The sequence below is a fragment of the Anser brachyrhynchus genome, assembly GCF_964034855.1.
Source record: "Anser brachyrhynchus genome assembly, contig: SCAFFOLD_97, whole genome shotgun sequence".
Lineage (NCBI taxonomy): Eukaryota > Metazoa > Chordata > Aves > Anseriformes > Anatidae > Anser > Anser brachyrhynchus.
This window is the reverse complement of record NW_027663763.1, coordinates 1-27,806: the sequence shown is the minus strand read 5'-3', so window position 1 is coordinate 27,806 and position 27,806 is coordinate 1.

The following is a 27,806-nucleotide window of genomic DNA, read 5'->3' as shown; positions in this document are numbered from 1 at the left end:
TGCAGTGCATCCCCAGTGGTGCCAGTGCGCTCTCTGGAGTCACAGCACTGCATCCCCAGTGGTGCCAGTGCAATCTCTGGACTCACTGCACTGCATCCCCAGTGGTGCCAGTGCACTCTCTGGACTCACTGAAGTGCATCCCCATTGGTGCCATTGCACTCTCTGCACTCACTGCACTGCATCCCCAGTGGTGCCAGTGCACTCACTGGACTGACTGCACTGCATCCCCAGTGGTGCCAGTGCGCTCTCCGGAGTCACAGCACTGCATCCCCAGTGGTGCCAGTGCACTCACTGGACACACTGTACTGCATCACAGGTGGTGCCAGTGCACTCTCTGCACTCACTGCACAGCATCCCCAGTGGTGCCAGTGCATTCACTGGACTCACTGGACTGCATCGCCAGTGGTGCCAGTGCACTCTCTGGACTCACTGCACTGCATCCCCAGTGGTGCCAGTGCACTCTCTGGACTCACTGCACTGCATCCCCAGTGGTGCCAGTGCAGTCTCTGGACTCACTGCAGTGCATCCCCAGTGGTGCCAGAGCACTCTCTGGACTCACTGCACTGCATCCCCAGTGGTGCCAGTGCACTCTCTGGACTCACTGCACCGCATCCCCAGTGGTGTCAGTACACTCTCTGGACTCACTGAAGTGCATCCCCAGTGGTGCCAGTGCACTCTCTGGACTCACTGCACTGCATCCCCAGTGGTGCCAGTGCACTCTCTGGACTCACTGCACTGCATCCCCAGTGGTGCCAGTGCAATCTCTGGACTCACTGTAGTGCATCTCCAGTGGTGCCAGTGCACTCTCTGGACTCACTGCAGTGCATCCCCAGTGGTGCCAGTGCACTCTCTGGACTCACTGCACTGCAGCCCCAGTGGTGCCAGTGCACTCTCTGGACTCACTGCAGTGCATCCCCAGTGGTGCCAGTGCACTCTCTGGACTCACTGCAGTGCATCCCCAGTGGTGCCAGTGCACTCTCTGCACTCACTGCACTGCATTCCCAGTGGTGCCAGTGAAGTCTCTGGAGTCACTGCACTGCATCCCCCGTGGTGCCAGTGCACTCTCTGGACTCACTGCACTGTATCCCCACTGCAGCCAGTGCACTCTCTGGACTCACTGCACTGCATCCCCAGTGGTGCCAGTGCACTCTCTGGACTCACTGCATTGCATCCCCAGTGGTGCCAGTGCACTCTCTCGAGTCACTGCACTACATCCCCAGTAGTGCCAGTGCACTCACTGGACTCACTGTACTGCATCATCGGTGGTGCCAGTGCACTCTCTGGACTCACTTCACTGCATCACCAGTGGTGCCAGTGCACTCTCTGGACTCACTGCACTGCATCCCCAGTGGTTCCAGTGCATTCACTGGACTCACTGTACTGCATCTCCAGTGGTGCCAGTGCACTCTCTGGACTCACTGCACTGCATCCCCAGTGGTGCCAGTGAGCTCTCTGGACTCACTGCTCTGCATCCCCAGTGGTGCCAGTGTACTCACAGGATTCACTGCACTGCATCCCCAGTGGTGCTAGTGCACTCTCTGGACTCACTGCAGTGCATCCCCAGTGGTGCCAGTGCACTCTCTGGACTCACTGAAGTGCATTCTCAGTGGTGCCAGTGCACTCTCTGGGCTCACTGAAGTGCATCCCCAGTGGTGCCAGTACACTCAATGGACTCACTGCACTGCATCCCCAGTGGTGCCAGTGCACTCTCTGGACTCACTGCACTGCATCCCCAGTGGTGCCAGTGCACTCTCTGGACTCACTGTAGTGCATCCCCAGTGGTGCCAGTGCACTCTCTGGACTCACTGCAGTGCATCCCCAGTGGTGCCAGTGCACTCTCTGCACTCACTTCACTGCATCCCCAGTGGTGCCACTGCACTCTCTGGACTCACTGCACTGCATCCCCAGTGGTGCCAGTGAAGTCTTTGGACTCACTTCACTGCATCCCCAGTGTTGCCAGTGCACTCTGTGGAGTCACTCAAGTGCATCCCCAGTGGTGCCAGTGCACTCTCTGGACTCACTGCACTGCATGTCCAGTGGTGCCAGTGCACTCTCTGGACTCACTGTACTGCATCCCCACTGGTGCCAGTGCACTATGTGGACTCACTGTACTGCATCCCCAGTGGTGACAGTGCACTCTGTGGACTAACTGCAGTGCATCCCCAGTGGTGCCAGTGCACTCTCTGGACTCACTACAGTGCATCCCCAGTGGTGCCAGTGCACTCTCTGGTCTCACTGCACTGCATCCCCAGTGGTGCCAGTGCAGTCTCTGGACTCATTGCACTGCATCCCCAGTGGTGCCAGTGCACTGTCTGGACTCACTGCAGTGCATCCCCAGTGGTGTCAGTGCACTCTCTGGACTCACTGTACTGCACCCCCAGTGGTGCCAGTGCACTCACTGGACTGACTGCACTGCATCCCCCGTGGTGCCAGTGCGCTCTCTGGAGTCACAGCACTGCATCCCCAGTGCTGCCAGTGCACTCTCTGGACTCACTGCAGTGAATCCCCGGTGGTGCCAGTGTACTCTCTGCAGTCACTGCACTGCATCCCCAGTGGTGCCAGTGCACTCACTGGACTCACTGGACTGCATCCCCAGTGGTGCCAGTGAGCTCTCTGGACTCACTGCACTGCATCCCCAGTGGTGCCAGTGTACTCTCTGGACTCACTGCAGTGCATCCCCAGTGGTGCCAGAGCACTCTCTGGACTCACTGCACTGCATCCCCAGTGGTGCCAGTGCACTCTCTGGACTCACTGCACTGCATCCCCAGTGGTGTCAGTGCACTCTCTGGACTCACTGAAGTGCATCCCCAGTTGTGCCAGTGCACTCTCTGGACTCAATGCACTGCATCCCCAGTGGTGCCAGTGCACTCTCTGGAGTCACTGCACTGCATCCCCAGTGGTGCCAGTGCAATCTCTGGACTCACTGTAGTGCATCCCCAGTGGTGCCAGTGCACTCTCTGGACTCACTGCAGTGCATCCCCAGTGGTGCCAGTGCACTCTCTGGACTCACTGCACTGCAGCCCCGGTGGTGCCAGTGCAATCTCTGGACTCACTGCACTGCACCTCCAGTTTTGCCAGTGAAGTCTCTGGACTCACTGCACTGCATCCCCAGTGGTGCCAGTGCACTCACTGGACTCACTGCACTGCATCTCCAGTTTTGCCAGTGAAGTCTTTGGACTCACTGCACTGCATCCCCAGTGGTGCCAGTGCACTCTCTGGAGTCACTGAAGTGCATCCCCAGAGGTGCCAGTGCACTCTCTGGACTCACTGCACTGCATGCCCAGTGGTGCCACTGCACTTTCTGGACTCACTGTACTGCATCCCCAGTGGTACCAGTGCACTCTGTGGACTCACTGCACTGCATCCCCAGTGGTGACAGTGCACTCTCTGGACTCACTGCAGTGCATCCCCAGTGGTGCCAGTGCACTCTCTGGACTCACTGCAGTGCATCCCCAGTGGTGCCAGTGCACTCTCTGGACTCACTGTACTGCATCCCCAGTGGTGCCAGTGCACTCTCTGGACTCACTGCAGTGCATCCACAGTGGTGCCAGTGCACTCACTGGACTCACTGCAGTGCATTCCCTCTGGTGCCAGTGCACTCTCTGGACTCACTGCACTGCATCCCCAGTGGTGCCAGTGCACTCTCTGGACTCATTGCACTGCATCCCCAGTGGTGCCAGTGCATTCTCTGGACTCACTGCACTGCATCCCCAGTGGTGCCAGTGCAGTCTCTGGACTCATTGCACTGCATCCCCAGTGGTGCCAGTGCACTGTCTGGACTCACTGCAGTGCATCCCCAGTGGTGTCAGTGCACTCTCTGGACTCACTGTACTGCACCCCCAGTGGTGCCAGTGCACTCACTGGACTGACTGCACTGCATCCCCAGTGGTGCCAGTGCGCTCTCTGGAGTCACAGCACTGCATCCCCAGTGCTGCCAGTGCACTCACTGGACTCACTGCACTGCATCCCCAGTGGTGCCAGTGCACTCTCTGGACTCACTGCAGTGAATCCCCGGTGGTGCCAGTGTACTCTCTGCAGTCACTGCACTGCATCCCCAGTGGTGCCAGTGCACTCACTGGACTCACTGGACTGCATCCCCAGTGGTGCCAGTGAACTCTCTGGACTCACTGCACTGCATCCCCAGTGGTGCCAGTGTACTCTCTGGACTCACTGCACTGCATCCCCAGTGGTGTCAGTGCACTCTCTGGACTCACTGAAGTGCATCCCCAGTTGTGCCAGTGCACTCTCTGGACTCAATGCACTGCATCCCCAGTGGTGCCAGTGCACTCTCTGGAGTCACTGCACTGCATCCCCAGTGGTGCCAGTGCAATCTCTGGACTCACTGTAGTGCATCCCCAGTGGTGCCAGTGCACTCTCTGGACTCACTGCAGTGCATCCCCAGTGGTGCCAGTGCACTCTCTGGACTCACTGCACTGCAGCCCCGGTGGTGCCAGTGCAATCTCTGGACTCACTGCACTGCACCTCCAGTTTTGCCAGTGAAGTCTCTGGACTCACTGCACTGCATCCCCAGTGGTGCCAGTGCACTCACTGGACTCACTGCACTGCATCTCCAGTTTTGCCAGTGAAGTCTTTGGACTCACTGCACTGCATCCCCAGTGGTGCCAGTGCACTCTCTGGAGTCACTGAAGTGCATCCCCAGAGGTGCCAGTGCACTCTCTGGACTCACTGCACTGCATGCCCAGTGGTGCCACTGCACTTTCTGGACTCACTGTACTGCATCCCCAGTGGTACCAGTGCACTCTGTGGACTCACTGCACTGCATCCCCAGTGGTGACAGTGCACTCTCTGGACTCACTGCAGTGCATCCCCAGTGGTGCCAGTGCACTCTCTGGACTCACTGCAGTGCATCCCCAGTGGTGCCAGTGCACTCTCTGGACTCACTGTACTGCATCCCCAGTGGTGCCAGTGCACTCTCTGGACTCACTGCAGTGCATCCACAGTGGTGCCAGTGCACTCACTGGACTCACTGCAGTGCATTCCCTCTGGTGCCAGTGCACTCTCTGGACTCACTGCACTGCATCCCCAGTGGTGCCAGTGCACTCTCTGGACTCATTGCACTGCATCCCCAGTGGTGCCAGTGCATTCTCTGGACTCACTGCACTGCATCCCCAGTGGTGCCAGTGCAGTCTCTGGACTCATTGCACTGCATCCCCAGTGGTGCCAGTGCACTGTCTGGACTCACTGCAGTGCATCCCCAGTGGTGTCAGTGCACTCTCTGGACTCACTGTACTGCACCCCCAGTGGTGCCAGTGCACTCACTGGACTGACTGCACTGCATCCCCAGTGGTGCCAGTGCGCTCTCTGGAGTCACAGCACTGCATCCCCAGTGCTGCCAGTGCACTCACTGGACTCACTGCACTGCATCCCCAGTGGTGCCAGTGCACTCTCTGGACTCACTGCAGTGAATCCCCGGTGGTGACAGTGTACTCTCTGCAGTCACTGCACTGCATCCCCAGTGGTGCCAGTGCACTCACTGGACTCACTGGACTGCATCCCCAGTGGTGCCAGTGAACTCTCTGGACTCACTGCACTGCATCCCCAGTGGTGCCAGTGTACTCTCTGGACTCACTGCAGTGCATCCCCAGTGGTGCCAGAGCACTCTCTGGACTCACTGCACTGCATCCCCAGTGGTGCCAGTGCACTCTCTGGACTCAATGCACTGCATCCCCAGTGGTGCCAGTGCACTCTCTGGACTCAGTGCACTGCATCCCCAGTGGTGCCAGTGCAATCTCTGGACTCACTGTAGTGCATCCCCAGTGGTGCCAGTGCACTCTCTGGACTCACTGCAGTGCATCCCCAGTGGTGCCAGTGCACTCTCTGGACTCACTGCACTGCAGCCCCGGTGGTGCCAGTGCAATCTCTGGACTCACTGCACTGCATCTCCAGTTTTGCCAGTGAAGTCTCTGGACTCACTGCACTGCATCCCCAGTGGTGCCAGTGCACTCACTGGACTCACTGCACTGCATCTCCAGTTTTGCCAGTGAAGTCTTTGGACTCACTGCACTGCATCCCCAGTGGTGCCAGTGCACTCTCTGGAGTCACTGAAGTGCATCCCCAGAGGTGCCAGTGCACTCTCTGGACTCACTGCACTGCATGCCCAGTGGTGCCACTGCACTCTCTGGACTCACTGTACTGCATCCCCAGTGGTACCAGTGCACTCTGTGGACTCACTGCACTGCATCCCCAGTGGTGACAGTGCACTCTCTGGACTCACTGCAGTGCATCCCCAGTGGTGCCAGTGCACTCTCTGGACTCACTGCAGTGCATCCCCAGTGGTGCCAGTGCACTCTCTGGACTCACTGCACTGCATCCCCAGTGGTGCCAGTGCACTCTCTGGACTCACTGCAGTGCATCCACAGTGGTGCCAGTGCACTCACTGGACTCACTGCAGTGCATTCCCTCTGATGCCAGTGCACTCTCTGGACTCACTGCACTGCATCCCCAGTGGTGCCAGTGCACTCTCTGGACTCATTGCACTGCATCCCCAGTGGTGCCAGTGCATTCTCTGGACTCACTGCAGTGCATCCCCAGTGGTGCCAGTGCACTCTCTGGACTCACTTAGGTGCATCCCCAGTGGTGCCAGTGCAATCTCTGGACTCACTGCAGTGCATCCCCAGTGGTGCCAGTGCACACTCTGGACTCACTGCACTGCATCCCCAGTGGTGTCATTGCACTCTCTGGACTCACTGAAGTGCATCCCCAGTTGTGCCAGTGCACTCTCTGGACTCAATGCACTGCATCCCCAGTGGTGCCAGTGCACTCTCTGGACTCAGTGCACTGCATCCCCAGTGGTGCCAGTGCAATCTCTGGACTCACTGTAGTGCATCCCCAGTGGTGCCAGTGCACTCTCTGGACTCACTGCAGTGCATCCCCAGTGGTGCCAGTGCACTCTCTGGACTCACTGCACTGCAGCCCCGGTGGTGCCAGTGCAATCTCTGGACTCACTGCACTGCATCTCCAGTTTTGCCAGTGAAGTCTCTGGACTCACTGCACTGCATCCCCAGTGGTGCCAGTGCACTCACTGGACTCACTGCACTGCATCTCCAGTTTTGCCAGTGAAGTCTTTGGACTCACTGCACTGCATCCCCAGTGGTGCCAGTGCACTCTCTGGAGTCACTGAAGTGCATCCCCAGAGGTGCCAGTGCACTCTCTGGACTCACTGCACTGCATGCCCAGTGGTGCCACTGCACACTCTGGACTCACTGTACTGCATCCCCAGTGGTACCAGTGCACTCTGTGGACTCACTGCACTGCATCCCCAGTGGTGACAGTGCACTCTCTGGACTCACTGCAGTGCATCCCCAGTGGTGCCAGTGCACTCTCTGGACTCACTGCAGTGCATCCCCAGTGGTGCCAGTGCACTCTCTGGACTCACTGCACTGCATCCCCAGTGGTGCCAGTGCACTCTCTGGACTCACTGCAGTGCATCCACAGTGGTGCCAGTGCACTCACTGGACTCACTGCAGTGCATTCCCTCTGGTGCCAGTGCACTCTCTGGACTCACTGCACTGCATCCCCAGTGGTGCCAGTGCACTCTCTGGACTCATTGCACTGCATCCCCAGTGGTGCCAGTGCATTCTCTGGACTCACTGCAGTGCATCACCAGTGGTGCCAGTGCACTCTCTGGACTCACTGCACTGCATCCCCAGTGGTGCCAGTGCAATCTCTGGACTCACTGCAGTGCACCCCCAGTGGTGCCAGTGCACACTCTGGACTCACTGCACTGCATCCCCAGTGGTGCCAGTGCACTCTCTGGACTCACTGCACTGCATCCCCAGTGTTCACAGTGCACTCTCTGCACTCACTACACTGCATCCCCAGTGGTGCCAGTGCACTCTCTGGACTCACTGCAGTGCATCCCCAGTGGTGCCAGTGCACTCTCTGGACTCACTGCACTGCATCTCCAGTGGTGTCAGTGCACTCTCTGGACTCAGTGCACTGCATCCCCAGTGGTGCCAGTGCACTCTCTGGACTCACTGCACTGCATCCCCAGTGGAGCCCGTGCACTCTCTGGACTCACTGAAGTGCATCCCCAGTGGTGCCAGTGCACTCTCTGGACTCACTGCAGTGCATCCCCGTTGGTGCCAGTGCACTCTCTGGACTCACTGCAGTGCATCCCCAGTGGTGCCAGTGCACTCTCTGGACTCACTGAAGTGCATTCTCAGTGGTGCCAGTGCACTCTCTGGACTCACTGCACTGCATCCCCAGTGGTGCCAGTACACTCACAGGACTGAGTGCACTGCATCCCCAGTGGAGCCAGTGCGCTCTCTGGACTCACTGCACTGCATCCCCATTGGTGCCAGTGCATTCTCTGGACTCACAGCAGTGCATCCCCAGTGGTGCCAGTGCACTCTCTGGACTCAATGTAGTGCATCCCCAGTGGTGCCAGTGCACTCTCTGGACTCACTGTACTGCATCCCCAGTGTTGCCAGTGCACTCTCTGGAGTAACTGCAGTGCATCCCCAGTGGTGCCAAAGCACTCTCTGGACTCCCGGCACCGCATCCCCAGTGGTGCCAGTGCACTCTCTGGGCTCACTGCAGTGCATCCCCAGTGGTGCCAGTGCACTCTCTTGACTCACTGCACTGCATCCCCAGTGGTGCCAGTGTACTCACTGGACTCACTGCACTGCATTCCCCAGTGGTGCTAGTGCACTCTCTGGACTCACTGCAGTGCATCCCCAGTGGTGCCAGTGCACTCTCTGGACTCACTGAAATGCATTCTCAGTGGTTCCAGTGCACTCTGTGGACTCACTGCACTGCATCCCCAGTGGTGCCAGTGCACTCTCTGGACTCACTGCAGTGCATCCCCAGTGGTGCCAGTGCACTCTCTGGACTCACTGCACTGCATCCCCAGTGGTGCCAGTGCACTCTCTGGACTCACTGCAGTGCATCCCCAGTGGTGCCAGTGCACTCTCTGGACTCACTGCACTGCATCGCCAGTGGTGCCACTGCACTCTCTGGACTCACTGCAGTGCATCCCCAGTGGTGCCAGTGCACTCTCTGGACTCACTGCAGTGCATCCCCACTGCTGCCAGTGCACTCTCTGGACTCACAGCAGTGCATCCCCAGTGGTGCCAGTGCACTCTCTGGACTCACTGCACTGCATCCCCAGTGGTGCCAATGCACTCTCTGGACTCACTGCACTGCATCCCCAGTGGTGCCAGTGCACTCTCTGGACTCACTGCACTGCATCCCAAGTGGTGCCAGTGCACTCTCTGCACTCACTGCACTGCATCCCCAGTGGTGCCAGTGCACTCTCTCGAGTCACTGCACTACATCCCCAGTGGTGCCAGTGCGCTCACTGGACTCACTGTACTGCATCATCAGTGGTGCCAGTGCACTCTCTGGAGTGACTGCAGTGCATCCCCAGTGGTGCCAGTGCACTCTCTGGACTCACTGCACTGCATCCCCAGTGGTGCCAGTGCACTCACTGGACTCACTGTACTGCATTCCCAGTGGTACTAGTGCACTCTCTGGACTCACTGCAGTGCATCCCCAGTGGTGCCAGTGCACTCTTTGGACTCACTGAAGTGCATTCTCAGTGGTGCCAGTGCACTCTCTGGACTCACTGCACTGCATCCCCAGTGGTGCCAGTGCACTCTCTGGACTCACTGAAGTGCATTCTCAGTTGTGCCAGTGCACTCTCTGGACTCACTGCAGTGCATCCCCAGTGGTGCCAGTACACGCACTGGACTCACTGCACTGCATCCCCAGTGGTGCCAGTGCACTCTCTGGACTCACTGCACTGCAACCCCAGTGGTGCCAGTGCACTCTCTGGACTCACTGCACTGCATCCCCAGTGGTGCCAGTGCACTCTCTGGACTCACTGCATTGCAACCCCAGTGGTGCCAGTGCACTCTCTGGACTCACTGCAGTGCATCCCCAGTGGTGCCAGTGCACTCTCTGGACTCACTTCAGTGCATCCCCAGTGGTGCCAGAGCACTCTCTGGACTCACTGCACTGCATCCCCAGTGCTGCCAGTTCACTCTCTGGACTTACTGCACTGCATCCCCAGTGGTGCCACTGCACTCTCTAGACTCACTGCTCTGCATGTCCAGTGGTGCCAGTGCACTCTCTGCACTCACTGCACTGCATCCCCAGTAGTGCCAGTGCACTCACTGGACTCACTGAAAAGCATTCCCTCTGGTGCCAGTGCACTCTCTGGACTCACTGCACTGCATCCCCAGTGGTGCCAGTGCACTCTCTGGACTCACTGCACTGCATCCCCAGTGGTGCCAGTGCACTCTCTGGACTCACTGCAGTGCATCACCAGTGGTGCCAGTGCACTCTCTGGACTCACTGAAGTGCATCCCCAGTGGTGCCAGTGCACTCTCTGGACTCACTGCACTGCATCCCCAGTGGTGCCAGTGCACTCTCTGGACTCACTGCACTGCATCCCCAGTGGTGCCTGAGCACTCTCTGGACTCACTGCACTGCATCCTCTGTGCTGCCAGTGCACTCTCTGGACTCACTGCACTGCATCCCCAGTGGTGCCAGTGCACTCTCTGGACTCACTGTACTGCATCCCCAGTGGAGCGCGTGCACTCTCTGGACTCACTGAAGTGCATCCCCAGTGGTGCCAGTGCACTCTCTGGACTCACTGCACTGCATCCCCAGTGGTGCTAGTGCACTCTGTGGACTCACTGCAGTGCATCCCCAGTGGTGCCAGTGCACTCTCTGGACTCACTGAAGGGCATTCTCAGTGGTGCCAGTGCACTCTCTGGACTCACTGCAGTGTTTCCCCAGTGGTGCCAGTACACTCACTGGACTGACTGCACTGCATCCCCAGTGGTGCCAGTGCACTCTCTGGACTCACCGCACCGCATCCCCAGTGGTGCCAGTGCACTCTCTGGAGTAACTGCAGTGCATCACCAGTGGTGCCAGTGCACTCTCTGGACTCACTGCACTGCATCGCCAGTGGTGCCAGTGCACTCTCTGGACTCACTGCAGTGCATCTCCAGTGGTGCCAGTGCACTCTCTGGACTCACTGCACGGCATCCCCAGTGGTGCCAGTGCACTCTCTGGACTCACTGCAGTGCATCCCCAGTGGTGCCAGTGCACTCTCTGGACTCCCGGCACCGCATCCCCAGTGGTGCCAGTGCACTCTCTGGGCTCACTGCAGTGCATCCCCAGTGGTGCCAGTGCACTCTCTTGACTCACTGCACTGCATCCCCAGTGGTGCCAGTGCACTCACTGGATTCACTGCACTGCATCCCCAGTGGTGCTAGTGCACTCTCTGGACTCACTGCAGTGCATCCCCAGTGGTACCAGTGCACTCTCTGGACTCACTGAAGTGCATTCTCAGTGGTGCCAGTGCACTCTGTGGACTCACTGCAGTGCATCCCCAGTGGTGCCAGTGCGCTCTCTGGACTCACTGCAGTGCATCCCCAGTGGTGCCAGTGCACTCTCTGGACTCACTGCAGTGCATCCCCAGTGGTGCCAGTGCACTCTCTGGACTGACTGCACTGCATCCCCAGTGGTGCCAGTGCACTCACTGGACTCACTATACTGCATCACCAGTGGTGCCAGTGCACTCTCTGGACTCACTGCACTGCATCCCCAGTGGTGCCAGTGCATTCACTGGACTCACTGTACTGCATCTCCAGTGGTGCCAGTGCACGCTCTGGACTCACTGCACTGCATCCCCAGTGGGGCCAGTGCACTCTCTGGACTCACTGCACTGCATCCCCAGTGCTGCCTGTGCACTCTCTGGACTCACTGCACTGCATCCCCAGTGGTGCCACTGCACTCTCTGGACTCACTGCACTGCATCCCCAGTGGTGCCAGTGCACTCACTGGACTCACTGCAGTGCATTCCCTCTGGTGCCAGTGCACACTCTGGACTCACTGCACTGCATCCCCACTGCTGCCAGTGCACTCTCTGGACTCACTGCAGTGCATCCCCAGTGGTGCCAGTGCACTCTCTGGACTCACTGCACTGCATTCCCAGTGGTGCCAGTGCACTCTCTGGACTCACTGAAGTGCATCCCCCGTGGTGCCAGTGCGATCTCTGGACTCACTGCACTGCATTCCCAGTGGTGCCAGTGCACACTCTGGACTAACTGCACTGCATCCCCAGTGGTGCCAGTGCACTCTCTGGACTCACTGCACTGCATCCCCAGTGGTGCCAGTGCACTCTCTGGACTCACTGCACTGCATCCACAGTGGTGCCAGTGCACTCTCTGGACTCACTGCAGTGCATCACCAGTGGTGCCAGTACACTCTCTGGACACACTGAAGTGCATCCCCAGTGGTGCCAGTGCACTCTCTGGACTCACTGCGCTGCATCCCCAGTGGTGCCAGTACACTCACTGGACTCACTGCACTGCATCCCCAGTGGTGCCAGTGCAGTCTCTGCACTCACTGAAGTGCATCTCCAGTGGTGCCAGTGAACTCTCTGGACTCACTGCAGTGCATCCCCAGTGGTGCCAGTGCACTCTCTGGACTCACTGCACTGCATCCCCAGTGGTGCCAGTGCACTCTCTGGACTCACTGCACTGCATCCCTGGTGGAGCCAGTGTACTCTCAGGACTCACTGCAGTGCATCCCCAGTGGTGCCAGTGCACTCTCTGGACTCACTGCACTGCATCCCCAGTGGTGCCAATGCACTCTCTGGACTCACTGCTGTGCATCCCCAGTGGTGCCAGTGCACTCTCTGGACTCACTGTACTGCACCCCCAGTGGTGCCAGTGCACTCTCTGGACTCACTGCACTGCATCCCCAGTGGTGCCAGTGCACTCTCTGCACTCACTGCACTGCATTCCCAGTGGTGCCAGTGAAGTCTCTGGACTCACTGCACTGCATCCCCCGTGGTGCCAGTGCACTCTCTGGACTCACTGCACTGTATCCCCACTGCAGCCAGTGCTCTCTCTGGACTCACTGCACTGCATCCCCAGTGGTGCCAGTGCACTCTCTGGACTCACTGCATTGCATCCCCAGTGGTGCCAGTGCACTCTCTCGAGTCACTGCACTACATCCCCAGTAGTGCCAGTGCACTCACTGGACTCACTGTACTGCATCATCGGTGGTGCCAGTGCACTCTCTGGACTCACTTCACTGCATCACCAGTGGTGCCAGTGCACTCTCTGGACTCACTGCACTGCATCCCCAGTGGTTCCAGTGCATTCACTGGACTCACTGTACTGCATCTCCAGTGGTGCCAGTGCACTCTCTGGACTCACTGCACTGCATCCCCAGTGGTGCCAGTGAGCTCTCTGGACTCACTGCTCTGCATCCCCAGTGGTGCCAGTGTACTCACAGGATTCACTGCACTGCATCCCCAGTGGTGCTAGTGCACTCTCTGGACTCACTGCAGTGCATCCCCAGTGGTGCCAGTGCACTCTCTGGACTCACTGAAGTGCATTCTCAGTGGTGCCAGTGCACTCTCTGGGCTCACTGAAGTGCATCCCCAGTGGTGCCAGTACACTCAATGGACTCACTGCACTGCATCCCCAGTGGTGCCAGTGCACTCTCTGGACTCACTGCACTGCATCCCCAGTGGTGCCAGTGCACTCTCTGGACTCACTGTAGTGCATCCCCAGTGGTGCCAGTGCACTCTCTGGACTCACTGCAGTGCATCCCCAGTGGTGCCAGTGCACTCTCTGCACTCACTTCACTGCATCCCCAGTGGTGCCACTGCACTCTCTGGACTCACTGCACTGCATCCCCAGTGGTGCCAGTGAAGTCTTTGGACTCACTTCACTGCATCCCCAGTGTTGCCAGTGCACTCTGTGGAGTCACTCAAGTGCATCCCCAGTGGTGCCAGTGCACTCTCTGGACTCACTGCACTGCATGTCCAGTGGTGCCAGTGCACTCTCTGGACTCACTGTACTGCATCCCCACTGGTGCCAGTGCACTATGTGGACTCACTGTACTGCATCCCCAGTGGTGACAGTGCACTCTGTGGACTAACTGCAGTGCATCCCCAGTGGTGCCAGTGCACTCTCTGGACTCACTACAGTGCATCCCCAGTGGTGCCAGTGCACTCTCTGGTCTCACTGCACTGCATCCCCAGTGGTGCCAGTGCAGTCTCTGGACTCATTGCACTGCATCCACAGTGGTGCCAGTGCACTGTCTGGACTCACTGCAGTGCATCCCCAGTGGTGTCAGTGCACTCTCTGGACTCACTGTACTGCACCCCCAGTGGTGCCAGTGCACTCACTGGACTGACTGCACTGCATCCCCCGTGGTGCCAGTGCGCTCTCTGGAGTCACAGCACTGCATCCCCAGTGCTGCCAGTGCACTCTCTGGACTCACTGCAGTGAATCCCCGGTGGTGCCAGTGTACTCTCTGCAGTCACTGCACTGCATCCCCAGTGGTGCCAGTGCACTCACTGGACTCACTGGACTGCATCCCCAGTGGTGCCAGTGAGCTCTCTGGACTCACTGCACTGCATCCCCAGTGGTGCCAGTGTACTCTCTGGACTCACTGCAGTGCATCCCCAGTGGTGCCAGAGCACTCTCTGGACTCACTGCACTGCATCCCCAGTGGTGCCAGTGCACTCTCTGGACTCACTGCACTGCATCCCCAGTGGTGTCAGTGCACTCTCTGGACTCACTGAAGTGCATCCCCAGTTGTGCCAGTGCACTCTCTGGACTCAATGCACTGCATCCCCAGTGGTGCCAGTGCACTCTCTGGAGTCACTGCACTGCATCCCCAGTGGTGCCAGTGCAATCTCTGGACTCACTGTAGTGCATCCCCAGTGGTGCCAGTGCACTCTCTGGACTCACTGCAGTGCATCCCCAGTGGTGCCAGTGCACTCTCTGGACTCACTGCAGTGCATCCCCAGTGGTGCCAGTGCAATCTCTGGACTCACTGCACTGCACCTCCAGTTTTGCCAGTGAAGTCTCTGGACTCACTGCACTGCATCCCCAGTGGTGCCAGTGCACTCACTGGACTCACTGCACTGCATCTCCAGTTTTGCCAGTGAAGTCTTTGGACTCACTGCACTGCATCCCCAGTGGTGCCAGTGCACTCTCTGGAGTCACTGAAGTGCATCCCCAGAGGTGCCAGTGCACTCTCTGGACTCACTGCACTGCATGCCCAGTGGTGCCACTGCACTCTCTGGACTCACTGTACTGCATCCCCAGTGGTACCAGTGCACTCTGTGGACTCACTGCACTGCATCCCCAGTGGTGACAGTGCACTCTCTGGACTCACTGCAGTGCATCCCCAGTGGTGCCAGTGCACTCTCTGGACTCACTGCAGTGCATCCCCAGTGGTGCCAGTGCACTCTCTGGACTCACTGTACTGCATCCCCAGTGGTGCCAGTGCACTCTCTGGACTCACTGCAGTGCATCCACAGTGGTGCCAGTGCACTCACTGGACTCACTGCAGTGCATTCCCTCTGGTGCCAGTGCACTCTCTGGACTCACTGCACTGCATCCCCAGTGGTGCCAGTGCACTCTCTGGACTCATTGCACTGCATCCCCAGTGGTGCCAGTGCATTCTCTGGACTCACTGCACTACATCCCCAGTGGTGCCAGTGCAGTCTCTGGACTCATTGCACTGCATCCCCAGTGGTGCCAGTGCACTGTCTGGACTCACTGCAGTGCATCCCCAGTGGTGTCAGTGCACTCTCTGGACTCACTGTACTGCACCCCCAGTGGTGCCAGTGCACTCACTGAACTGACTGCACTGCATCCCCAGTGGTGCCAGTGCGCTCTCTGGAGTCACAGCACTGCATCCCCAGTGCTGCCAGTGCACTCACTGGACTCACTGCACTGCATCACAGGTGGTGCCAGTGCACTCTCTGGACTCACTGCAGTGAATCCCCGGTGGTGCCAGTGTACTCTCTGCAGTCACTGCACTGCATCCCCAGTGGTGCCAGTGCACTCACTGGACTCACTGGACTGCATCCCCAGTGGTGCCAGTGAACTCTCTGGACTCACTGCACTGCATCCCCAGTGGTGCCAGTGTACTCTCTGGACTCACTGCAGTGCATCCCCAGTGGTGCCAGAGCACTCTCTGGACTCACTGCACTGCATCCCCAGTGGTGCCAGTGCACTCTCTGGACTCAATGCACTGCATCCCCAGTGGTGCCAGTGCACTCTCTGGACTCAGTGCACTGCATCCCCAGTGGTGCCAGTGCAATCTCTGGACTCACTGTAGTGCATCCCCAGTGGTGCCAGTGCACTCTCTGGACTCACTGCAGTGCATCCCCAGTGGTGCCAGTGCACTCTCTGGACTCACTGCACTGCAGCCCCGGTGGTGCCAGTGCAATCTCTGGACTCACTGCACTGCATCTCCAGTTTTGCCAGTGAAGTCTCTGGACTCACTGCACTGCATCCCCAGTGGTGCCAGTGCACTCACTGGACTCACTGCACTGCATCTCCAGTTTTGCCAGTGAAGTCTTTGGACTCACTGCACTGCATCCCCAGTGGTGCCAGTGCACTCTCTGGAGTCACTGAAGTGCATCCCCAGAGGTGCCAGTGCACTCTCTGGACTCACTGCACTGCATGCCCAGTGGTGCCACTGCACTCTCTGGACTCACTGTACTGCATCCCCAGTGGTACCAGTGCACTCTGTGGACTCACTGCACTGCATCCCCAGTGGTGACAGTGCACTCTCTGGACTCACTGCAGTGCATCCCCAGTGGTGCCAGTGCACTCTCTGGACTCACTGCAGTGCATCCCCAGTGGTGCCAGTGCACTCTCTGGACTCACTGCACTGCATCCCCAGTGGTGCCAGTGCACTCTCTGGACTCACTGCAGTGCATCCACAGTGGTGCCAGTGCACTCACTGGACTCACTGCAGTGCATTCCCTCTGGTGCCAGTGCACTCTCTGGACTCACTGCACTGCATCCCCAGTGGTGCCAGTGCACTCTCTGGACTCATTGCACTGCATCCCCAGTGGTGCCAGTGCATTCTCTGGACTCACTGCAGTGCATCCCCAGTGGTGCCAGTGCACTCTCTGGACTCACTTAGGTGCATCCCCAGTGGTGCCAGTGCAATCTCTGGACTCACTGCAGTGCATCCCCAGTGGTGCCAGTGCACACTCTGGACTCACTGCACTGCATCCCCAGTGGTGTCATTGCACTCTCTGGACTCACTGAAGTGCATCCCCAGTTGTGCCAGTGCACTCTCTGGACTCAATGCACTGCATCCCCAGTGGTGCCAGTGCACTCTCTGGACTCAGTGCACTGCATCCCCAGTGGTGCCAGTGCAATCTCTGGACTCACTGTAGTGCATCCCCAGTGGTGCCAGTGCACTCTCTGGACTCACTGCAGTGCATCCCCAGTGGTGCCAGTGCACTCTCTGGACTCACTGCACTGCAGCCCCGGTGGTGCCAGTGCAATCTCTGGACTCACTGCACTGCATCTCCAGTTTTGCCAGTGAAGTCTCTGGACTCACTGCACTGCATCCCCAGTGGTGCCAGTGCACTCACTGGACTCACTGCACTGCATCTCCAGTTTTGCCAGTGAAGTCTTTGGACTCACTGCACTGCATCCCCAGTGGTGCCAGTGCACTCTCTGGAGTCACTGAAGTGCATCCCCAGAGGTGCCAGTGCACTCTCTGGACTCACTGCACTGCATGCCCAGTGGTGCCACTGCACTCTCTGGACTCACTGTACTGCATCCCCAGTGGTACCAGTGCACTCTGTGGACTCACTGCACTGCATCCCCAGTGGTGACAGTGCACTCTCTGGACTCACTGCAGTGCATCCCCAGTGGTGCCAGTGCACTCTCTGGACTCACTGCAGTGCATCCCCAGTGGTGCCAGTGCACTCTCTGGACTCACTGCACTGCATCCCCAGTGGTGCCAGTGCACTCTCTGGACTCACTGCAGTGCATCCACAGTGGTGCCAGTGCACTCACTGGACTCACTGCAGTGCATTCCCTCTGGTGCCAGTGCACTCTCTGGACTCACTGCACTGCATCCCCAGTGGTGCCAGTGCACTCTCTGGACTCATTGCACTGCATCCCCAGTGGTGCCAGTGCATTCTCTGGACTCACTGCAGTGCATCACCAGTGGTGCCAGTGCACTCTCTGGACTCACTGAGGTGCATCCCCAGTGGTGCCAGTGCAATCTCTGGACTCACTGCAGTGCATCCCCAGTGGTGCCACTGCACACTCTGGACTCACTGCACTGCATCCCCAGTGGTGCCAGTGCACTCTCTGGACTCACTGCACTGCATCCCCAGTGTTCACAGTGCACTCTCTGCACTCACTACACTGCATCCCCAGTGGTGCCAGTGCACTCTCTGGACTCACTGCAGTGCATCCCCAGTGGTGCCAGTGCACTCTCTGGACTCACTGCACTGCATCTCCAGTGGTGTCAGTGCACTCTCTGGACTCAGTGCACTGCATCCCCAGTGGTGCCAGTGCACTCTCTGGACTCACTGCGCTGCATCCCCAGTGGAGCCCGTGCACTCTCTGGACTCACTGAAGTGCATCCCCAGTGGTGCCAGTGCACTCTCTGGACTCACTGCAGTGCATCCCCGTTGGTGCCAGTGCACTCTCTGGACTCACTGCAGTGCATCCCCAGTGGTGCCAGTGCACTCTCTGGACTCACTGAAGTGCATTCTCAGTGGTGCCAGTGCACTCTCTGGACTCACTGCACTGCATCCCCAGTGGTGCCAGTACACTCACAGGACTGAGTGCACTGCATCCCCAGTGGAGCCAGTGCGCTCTCTGGACTCACTGCACTGCATCCCCATTGGTGCCAGTGCATTCTCTGGACTCACAGCAGTGCATCCCCAGTGGTGCCAGTGCACTCTCTGGACTCAATGTAGTGCATCCCCAGTGGTGCCAGTGCACTCTCTGGACTCACTGTACTGCATCCCCAGTGTTGCCAGTGCACTCTCTGGAGTAACTGCAGTGCATCCCCAGTGGTGCCAAAGCACTCTCTGGACTCCCGGCACCGCATCCCCAGTGGTGCCAGTGCACTCTCTGGACTCACTGCAGTGCATCCCCAGTGGTGCCAGTGCACTCTCTTGACTCACTGCACTGCATCCCCAGTGGTGCCAGTGTACTCACTGGACTCACTGCACTGCATTCCCCAGTGGTGCTAGTGCACTCTCTGGACTCACTGCAGTGCATCCCCAGTGGTGCCAGTGCACTCTCTGGACTCACTGAAATGCATTCTCAGTGGTTCCAGTGCACTCTGTGGACTCACTGCACTGCATCCCCAGTGGTGCCAGTGCACTCTCTGGACTCACTGCAGTGCATCCCCAGTGGTGCCAGTGCACTCTCTGGACTCACTGCACTGCATCCCCAGTGGTGCCAGTGCACTCTCTGGACTCACTGCAGTGCATCCCCAGTGGTGCCAGTGCACTCTCTGGACTCACTGCACTGCATCGCCAGTGGTGCCACTGCACTCTCTGGACTCACTGCAGTGCATCCCCAGTGGTGCCAGTGCACTCTCTGGACTCACTGCAGTGCATCCCCACTGCTGCCAGTGCACTCTCTGGACTCACAGCAGTGCATCCCCAGTGGTGCCAGTGCACTCTCTGGACTCACTGCACTGCATCCCCAGTGGTGCCAATGCACTCTCTGGACTCACTGCACTGCATCCCCAGTGGTGCCAGTGCACTCTCTGGACTCACTGCACTGCATCCCAAGTGGTGCCAGTGCACTCTCTGCACTCACTGCACTGCATCCCCAGTGGTGCCAGTGCACTCTCTCGAGTCACTGCACTACATCCCCAGTGGTGCCAGTGCGCTCACTGGACTCACTGTACTGCATCATCAGTGGTGCCAGTGCACTCTCTGGAGTGACTGCAGTGCATCCCCAGTGGTGCCAGTGCACTCTCTGGACTCACTGCACTGCATCCCCAGTGGTGCCAGTGCACTCACTGGACTCACTGTACTGCATTCCCAGTGGTACTAGTGCACTCTCTGGACTCACTGCAGTGCATCCCCAGTGGTGCCAGTGCACTCTTTGGACTCACTGAAGTGCATTCTCAGTGGTGCCAGTGCACTCTCTGGACTCACTGCACTGCATCCCCAGTGGTGCCAGTGCACTCTCTGGACTCACTGAAGTGCATTCTCAGTTGTGCCAGTGCACTCTCTGGACTCACTGCAGTGCATCCCCAGTGGTGCCAGTACACGCACTGGACTCACTGCACTGCATCCCCAGTGGTGCCAGTGCACTCTCTGGACTCACTGCACTGCATCCCCAGTGGTGCCAGTGCACTCTCTGGACTCACTGCACTGCATCCCCAGTGCTGCCTGTGCACTCTCTGGACTCACTGCACTGCATCCCCAGTGGTGTCACTGCACTCTCTGGACTCACTGCACTGCATCCCCTGTTGTGCCAGTGCACTCTCTGCACTCACTGCACTGCATACCCAGTGGTGCCAGTGCACTCACTGGACTCACTGCAGTGCATTCCCTCTGGTGCCAGTGCACTCTCTGGACTCACTGCAGTGCATCCCCAGTGGTGCCAGTGCACTCTCTGGACTCACTGCAGTGCATCACCTGTGGTGCCAGTGCACTCTCTGGACTCACTGAAGTGCATCCCCAGTGGTGCCAGTGCAATCTCTGGACTCACTGCACTGCATTCCCAGTGGTGCCAGTGCACACTCTGGACTCACTGCACTGCATCCCCAGTGGTGCCAGTGCACTCTCTGGACTCACTGCACTGCAACCCCAGTGGTGCCAGTGCACTCTCTGGACTCACTGCAGTGCATCCCCAGTGGTGCCAGTGCACTCTCTGGACTCACTTCAGTGCATCCCCAGTGGTGCCAGAGCACTCTCTGGACTCACTGCACTGCATCCCCAGTGGTGCCAGTGCACTCTCTGGACTCACTGCACTGCAGCAACCAGTGGTGCCAGTGCACTCTCTGGACTCACTGCACTGCATCCCCAGTATTGCCAGTGCACTCTCTGGACTCACTGCACTGCATCCCCAGTGCTGCCAGTTCACTCTCTGGACTCACTGCACTGCATCCCCAGTGGTGCCACTGCACTCTCTAGACTCACTGCTCTGCATGTCCAGTGGTGCCAGTGCACTCTCTGCACTCACTGCACTGCATCCCCAGTAGTGCCAGTGCACTCACTGGACTCACTGAAAAGCATTCCCTCTGGTGCCAGTGCACTCTCTGGACTCACTGCACTGCATCCCCAGTGGTGCCAGTGCACTCTCTGGACTCACTGCACTGCATCCCCAGTGGTGCCAGTGCACTCTCTGGACTCACTGCAGTGCATCACCAGTGGTGCCAGTGCACTCTCTGGACTCACTGAAGTGCATCCCCAGTGGTGCCAGTGCACTCTCTGGACTCACTGCACTGCATCCCCAGTGGTGCCAGTGCACTCTCTGGACTCACTGCACTGCATCCCCAGTGGTGCCTGAGCACTCTCTGGACTCACTGCACTGCATCCTCTGTGCTGCCAGTGCACTCTCTGGACTCACTGCACTGCATCCCCAGTGGTGCCAGTGCACTCTCTGGACTCACTGTACTGCATCCCCAGTGGAGCGCGTGCACTCTCTGGACTCACTGAAGTGCATCCCCAGTGGTGCCAGTGCACTCTCTGGACTCACTGCACTGCATCCCCAGTGGTGCTAGTGCACTCTGTGGACTCACTGCAGTGCATCCCCAGTGGTGCCAGTGCACTCTCTGGACTCACTGAAGGGCATTCTCAGTGGTGCCAGTGCACTCTCTGGACTCACTGCAGTGTTTCCCCAGTGGTGCCAGTACACTCACTGGACTGACTGCACTGCATCCCCAGTGGTGCCAGTGCACTCTCTGGACTCACCGCACCGCATCCCCAGTGGTGCCAGTGCACTCTCTGGAGTAACTGCAGTGCATCACCAGTGGTGCCAGTGCACTCTCTGGACTCACTGCACTGCATCCCCAGTGGTGCCAGTGCACTCTCTGGACTCACTGCAGTGCATCTCCAGTGGTGCCAGTGCACTCTCTGGACTCACTGCACTGCATCCCCAGTGGTGCCAGTGCACTCTCTGGACTCACTGCACTGCATCCCCAGTGGTGCCAGTGCACTCTCTGGACTCCCGGCACCGCATCCCCAGTGGTGCCAGTGCACTCTCTGGGCTCACTGCAGTGCATCCCCAGTGGTGCCAGTGCACTCTCTTGACTCACTGCACTGCATCCCCAGTGGTGCCAGTGCACTCACTGGATTCACTGCACTGCATCCCCAGTGGTGCTAGTGCACTCTCTGGACTCACTGCAGTGCATCCCCAGTGGTACCAGTGCACTCTCTGGACTCACTGAAGTGCATTCTCAGTGGTGCCAGTGCACTCTGTGGACTCACTGCAGTGCATCCCCAGTGGTGCCAGTGCGCTCTCTGGACTCACTGCAGTGCATCCCCAGTGGTGCCAGTGCACTCTCTGGACTCACTGCAGTGCATCCCCAGTGGTGCCAGTGCACTCTCTGGACTGACTGCACTGCATCCCCAGTGGTGCCAGTGCACTCACTGGACTCACTATACTGCATCACCAGTGGTGCCAGTGCACTCTCTGGACTCACTGCTCTGCATCCCCAGTGTTGCCAGTGCATTCACTGGACTCACTGTACTGCATCTCCAGTGGTGCCAGTGCACTCTCTGGACTCACTGCACTGCATCCCCAGTGGGGCCAGTGCACTCTCTGGACTCACTGCACTGCATCCCCAGTGCTGCCTGTGCACTCTCTGGACTCACTGCACTGCATCCCCAGTGGTGCCACTGCACTCTCTGGACTCACTGCACTGCATCCCCAGTGGTGCCAGTGCACTCACTGGACTCACTGCAGTGCATTCCCTCTGGTGCCAGTGCACACTCTGGACTCACTGCACTGCATCCCCAGTGCTGCCAGTGCACTCTCTGGACTCACTGCAGTGCATCCCCAGTGGTGCCAGTGCACTCTCTGGACTCACTGCACTGCATTCCCAGTGGTGCCAGTGCACTCTCTGGACTCACTGAAGTGCATCCCCCGTGGTGCCAGTGCGATCTCTGGACTCACTGCACTGCATTCCCAGTGGTGCCAGTGAACTCTCTGGACTCACTGCAGTGCATCCCCAGTGGTGCCAGTGCACTCTCTGGACTCACTGCACTGCATCCCCAGTGGTGCCAGTGCACTCTCTGGACTCACTGCACTGCATCCCCGGTGGTGCCAGTGCACTCTCTGGACTCACTGCACTGCATCTCCAATGGTGCCAGTGCACTCTCTGGACTCACTGCACTGCATCCCCAGTGGTGCCAATGCACTCTCTGGACTCACTGCTGTGCATCCCCAGTGGTGCCAGTGCACTCTCTGGACTCACTGTACTGCATCCCCAGTGGTGCCAGTGCACTCTCTGGACTCACTGCACTGCATCCCCATTGGTGCCAGTGCACTCTCTGGACTCACTGCACTGCATCCCCAGTGGTGCCAGTGCACTCTCTGGACTTGCTGCACTGCATCCCCAGTGGTGCCAGTGCACTCTCTGGACTCACTGCACTGCATCCCCAGTGTTGCCAGTGCACTCTCTGGACTCACTGCACTGCATCCCCAGTGGAGCCCGTGCACTCTCTGGACTCACTGCACTGCATCCCCAGTGGTGCCAGTGCACTCTCTGGACTCACTGCGCTGCATCCCCAGTGGTGCCAGTGCACTCTTTGGACTCACTGAAGTGCATTCTCAGTGGTGCAAGTGCACTCTCTGGACTCACTGCACTGCATCCCCAGTGGTGCCAGTGCGCTCTCTGGACTCACTGAAGTGCATCCCCAGTGGTGCCAGTACACTCTCTGGACTCACTGAAGGGCATTCTCAGTGGTGCCAGTGCACTCTCTGGACTCAATGCACTGCATCCCCAGTGGTGCCAGTGCACTCTCTGGACTCACCGCACCGCATCCCCAGTGGTGCCAGTGCACTCTCTGGAATAACTGCAGTGCATCACCAGTGGTGCCACTGCACTCTCTGGACTCACTGCACAGCATCCCCAGTGGTGCCAGAGCACTCTCTGGACTCACTGCACTGCATCCCCAGTGGTGCCAGTGCACTCTCTGGACTCACTGCACTGCATCCCCACTGGTGCCAGAGCACTCTCTGGACTCACTGCACTGCATCCCCAGTAGAGCCAGTGCGATCTCTGGACTCACTGCACTGCATCCCCAGTGGTGCCAGTGCACTCTGTGGACTCACTGCAGTGCATCCCCAGTGGAGCCCGTGCACTCTGTGGACTCACTGCAGTGCATCCCCAGTGGTGCCAGTGCACTCTCTGGACTCACTGAAGGGCATCCCCAGTGGTGCCAGTACACTCACTGGACTGACTGCACTGCATCCCCAGTGGTGCTAGTGCACTCTCTGGACTCACTGCACTGCATCCCCAGTGGTGCCAGTGAACTCTCTGGACTTGCTGTACTGCATCCCCAGTGGTGCCAGTGCACTCTCTGGACTCACTGATGTGCATCCCCAGTGGTGCCTGTGCACTCTCTGGAGTAACTGCAGTGCATCCCCAGCGGTGCCAAAGCACTCTCTGGACTCCCGGCACCGCATCCCCAGTGGTGCCAGTGCACTCTCTGGGCTCACTGCAGTGCATCCCCAGTGGTGCCAGTGCACTCTCTGGAGTCACTGCACTGCATCCCCAGTGGTGCCAGTGCAATCTCTGGACCTCCGGAACCGCATCCCCAGTGGAGCCAGTGCACTCTCTGGACTCGCGGCACTTCATCCCCAGTGGTTCCAGTGCACTCTCTGGACTCACTGCACTTCATCCCCAGTGGTGCCAGTGCACTCTCTGGACTCACTGCACTGCATCCCCAGTGGTGCCAGTGCTATCCCTGGACTCACTGTAGTGCATTCTCTGTGGTGCCAGTGCACTCTCTGGACTCACTGCAGTGCATCCCCAGTGGTGCCAGTGCACTCACTGGACTCACTGCACTGCATCCCCAGTGGTGCCAGTGCACTCTCTGGGCTCACTGCAGGGCATACCCAGTGGTGCCAGAGCACTCTCTGGACTCACTGCACTGCATCCCCAGTGGTGCCAGTGCTATCCCTGGACTCACTGTAGTGCATCCCCAGTGGTGCCAGTGCACTCTCTGGACTCACTGCAGGGCATCCCCAGTGGTGCCAGTGCACTCTCTGGACTCACTGCGCTGCATCCCCAGTGGTGCCAGTGCACTCTCTGGATTCACTGCACTGCATCCCCAGTGCTGCCAGTGCACTCTCTGGACTCACTGCAGGGCATCCCCGGTGGAGCCAGTGTACTCTCAGGACTCACTGCAGTGCATCCCCAGTGGTGCCAGTGCACTCTCTGGACTCACTGCACTGCATCCCCAGTGGTGCCAGTGCACTCTCTGGCGTCACTGCACTGCATCCCCCGTGGTGCAAGTGCACTCTCTGGACTCACTGGAGTGCATCACCTGTGGTGCCAGTGCACTCTCTGGACTCACTGCACTGCATCCCCAGTGCTGCCAGTGCACTCTCTGGACTCACTGCACTGCATCACCTGTGGTGCCAGTGCACTGTCTGGACTCACTGCACCGCATCCGCAGTGGTGCCAGTGCACTCTCTAGAGTCACTGCGCTGCATCCCCAGTTGTGCCAGTGCACTCTCTGGACTCACTGCAGTGCATCCCCAGTGGTGCCAGTGCACTCTCTGGAGTGACTGCAGTGCATCCCCAGTGGTGCCAGTGCACTCTCTGGACTCGCGTCACTGCATCCCCAGTGGTGCCAGTGCACTCTCTGGACTCACTGAAGTGCATCCCCAGTGCACTCTCTGGACTCACTGCAGTGCATTCCCGGTGGTGCCAGTGCACTCTCTGGACTCACTGCAGTGCATCCCCAGTGGTTCTAGTGCACTCTGGACTCACTGCACTGCATCCCCAGTGGTGACAGTGCACTCTCTGGACTCACTGCAGTGCATCCCCAGTGGTGCCAGTGCACTCTCTGGACTCACTGCAGTGCATCCCCAGTGGTGCTAGTGCACTCTGGACTCACTGCAGTGCATCCCCAGTGGTGCCAGTGCACTCTCTGGACTCCCGGCACCGCATCCCCAGTGGTGCCAGTGCACTCTCTGGACTCACTGTACTGCATCCCCAGTGGTGCCAGTGCACTCTCTGGACTCACCGCACTGCACCCTGAGTGGTGCCAGTGCACTCTCTGGACTCACTGCAATGCATCCCCAGTGGTGCCAGTGCACTCTCTAGGGTCACTGTGCTGCATCCCCAGTGGTGCCAGTGCACTCTCTGGACTCACTGCACTGCATCCCCAGTGGTGCCAGTGCACTCTCTGGACTCACTGCACTGCACCCCAATGCTGCCAGTGCACTCTCTGGCGTCACTGCACTGCATCCCCCGTGGTGCAAGTGCACTCTCTGGACTCACTGGAGTGCATCACCTGTGGTGCCAGTGCACTCTCTGGACTCACTGCACTGCATCCCCAGTGCTGCCAGTGCACTCTCTGCACTCACTGCACTGCATCACCTGTGGTGCCAGTGCACTCTCTGGACTCACTGCACCGCATCCGCAGTGGTGCCAGTGCACTCTCTAGAGTCACTGCGCTGCATCCCCAGTTGTGCCAGTGCACTCTCTGGACTCACTGCACTGCATCCCCAGTGGTGCCAGTGCACTCTCTGGAGTGACCGCAGTGCATCCCCAGTGGTGCCAGTGCACTCTCTGGACTCGCGTCACTGCATCCCCAGTGGTGCCAGTGCACTCTCTGGACTCGCGTCACTGCATCCCCAGTGGTGCCAGTGCACTCTCTGGACTCACTGAAGTGCATCCCCAGTGGTGCCAGTGCACTCTCTGGACTCACTGCAGTGCATTCCCGGTGGTGCCAGTGCACTCTCTGGACTCACTGTACTGCACCCCCAGTGGTGCCAGTGCACTCTCTGGACTCACTGCACTGCATCCCCAGTGGTGCCAGTGCACTCTCTGGACTCACTGTACTGCATCCCCAGTGGTGCCAGTGCACTCTCTGGACTCACTGCACTGCACCCTGAGTGGTGCCAGTGCACTCTCTGGACTCACTGCACCGCATTCCCAGTGGTGCCAGTGCACTCTCTCGAGTCACTGCGCTGCATTCCCAGTGGTGCCAGTGCACTCTCTGGACTCACTGTACTGCATCCCCAGTGGTGCCAAAGCACTCTCTGGACTCCCGCCACCGCATCCCCAGTGGTTCCAGTGCACTCTCTGGACTCACTGCACTGCATCCCCAGTGGTGCCAGTGCACTCTCTGGACTCACTGCACCGCATCCCCAGTGGTGCCAGTGCACTCTCTGGACTCGCGTCAATGCATCCCCAGTGGTGCTAATGCACTCTCTGGACTCACTGCACTGCATCCCGAGTGGTGCCAGTGCACTCTCTGGACTCACTGCATTGCATCCCCAGTGGTGCCAGTGCACTCTCTGGACTCACTGCACTGCATCCCCAGTGGTGCCGGTGCACTCTCTGGACTCACTGCACTGCATCCCCAGTGGTGCCGGTGCACTCTCTGGACTCACTGCACTGCATCCCCAGTGGTGCCAGTGCACTCTCTGGACTCACTGCACTGCATCCCCAGTGGTGCCAGTGCACTCTCTGGACTCACTGCGCTGCATCCCCAGTGGTGCCAGTACACTCACTGGACTCACTGCACTGCATCCCCAGTGGTGCCAGTGCACTCTCTGGACTCACTGCACTGCATCCCTAGTGGTGCCAGGGCACTCTCTGCAGACACTGCAGTGCATCCCCAAAGGTGACAGTGCACTCTCTGGACTCACTGCACTGCATCCCCACTGGTGCCAGTGCACTCTCTGGACTCACTGCACTACTCCAGCCGCGGCAGTCGCTCCAGCCGCGGTAGCCCTCCAGCCTCGGCAGCCGCGGCAGCCGCGGCAGCCGCTCCAGCCGCGGCAGCCGCTCCGTCCGCGGCATACGCGGCAGACTCT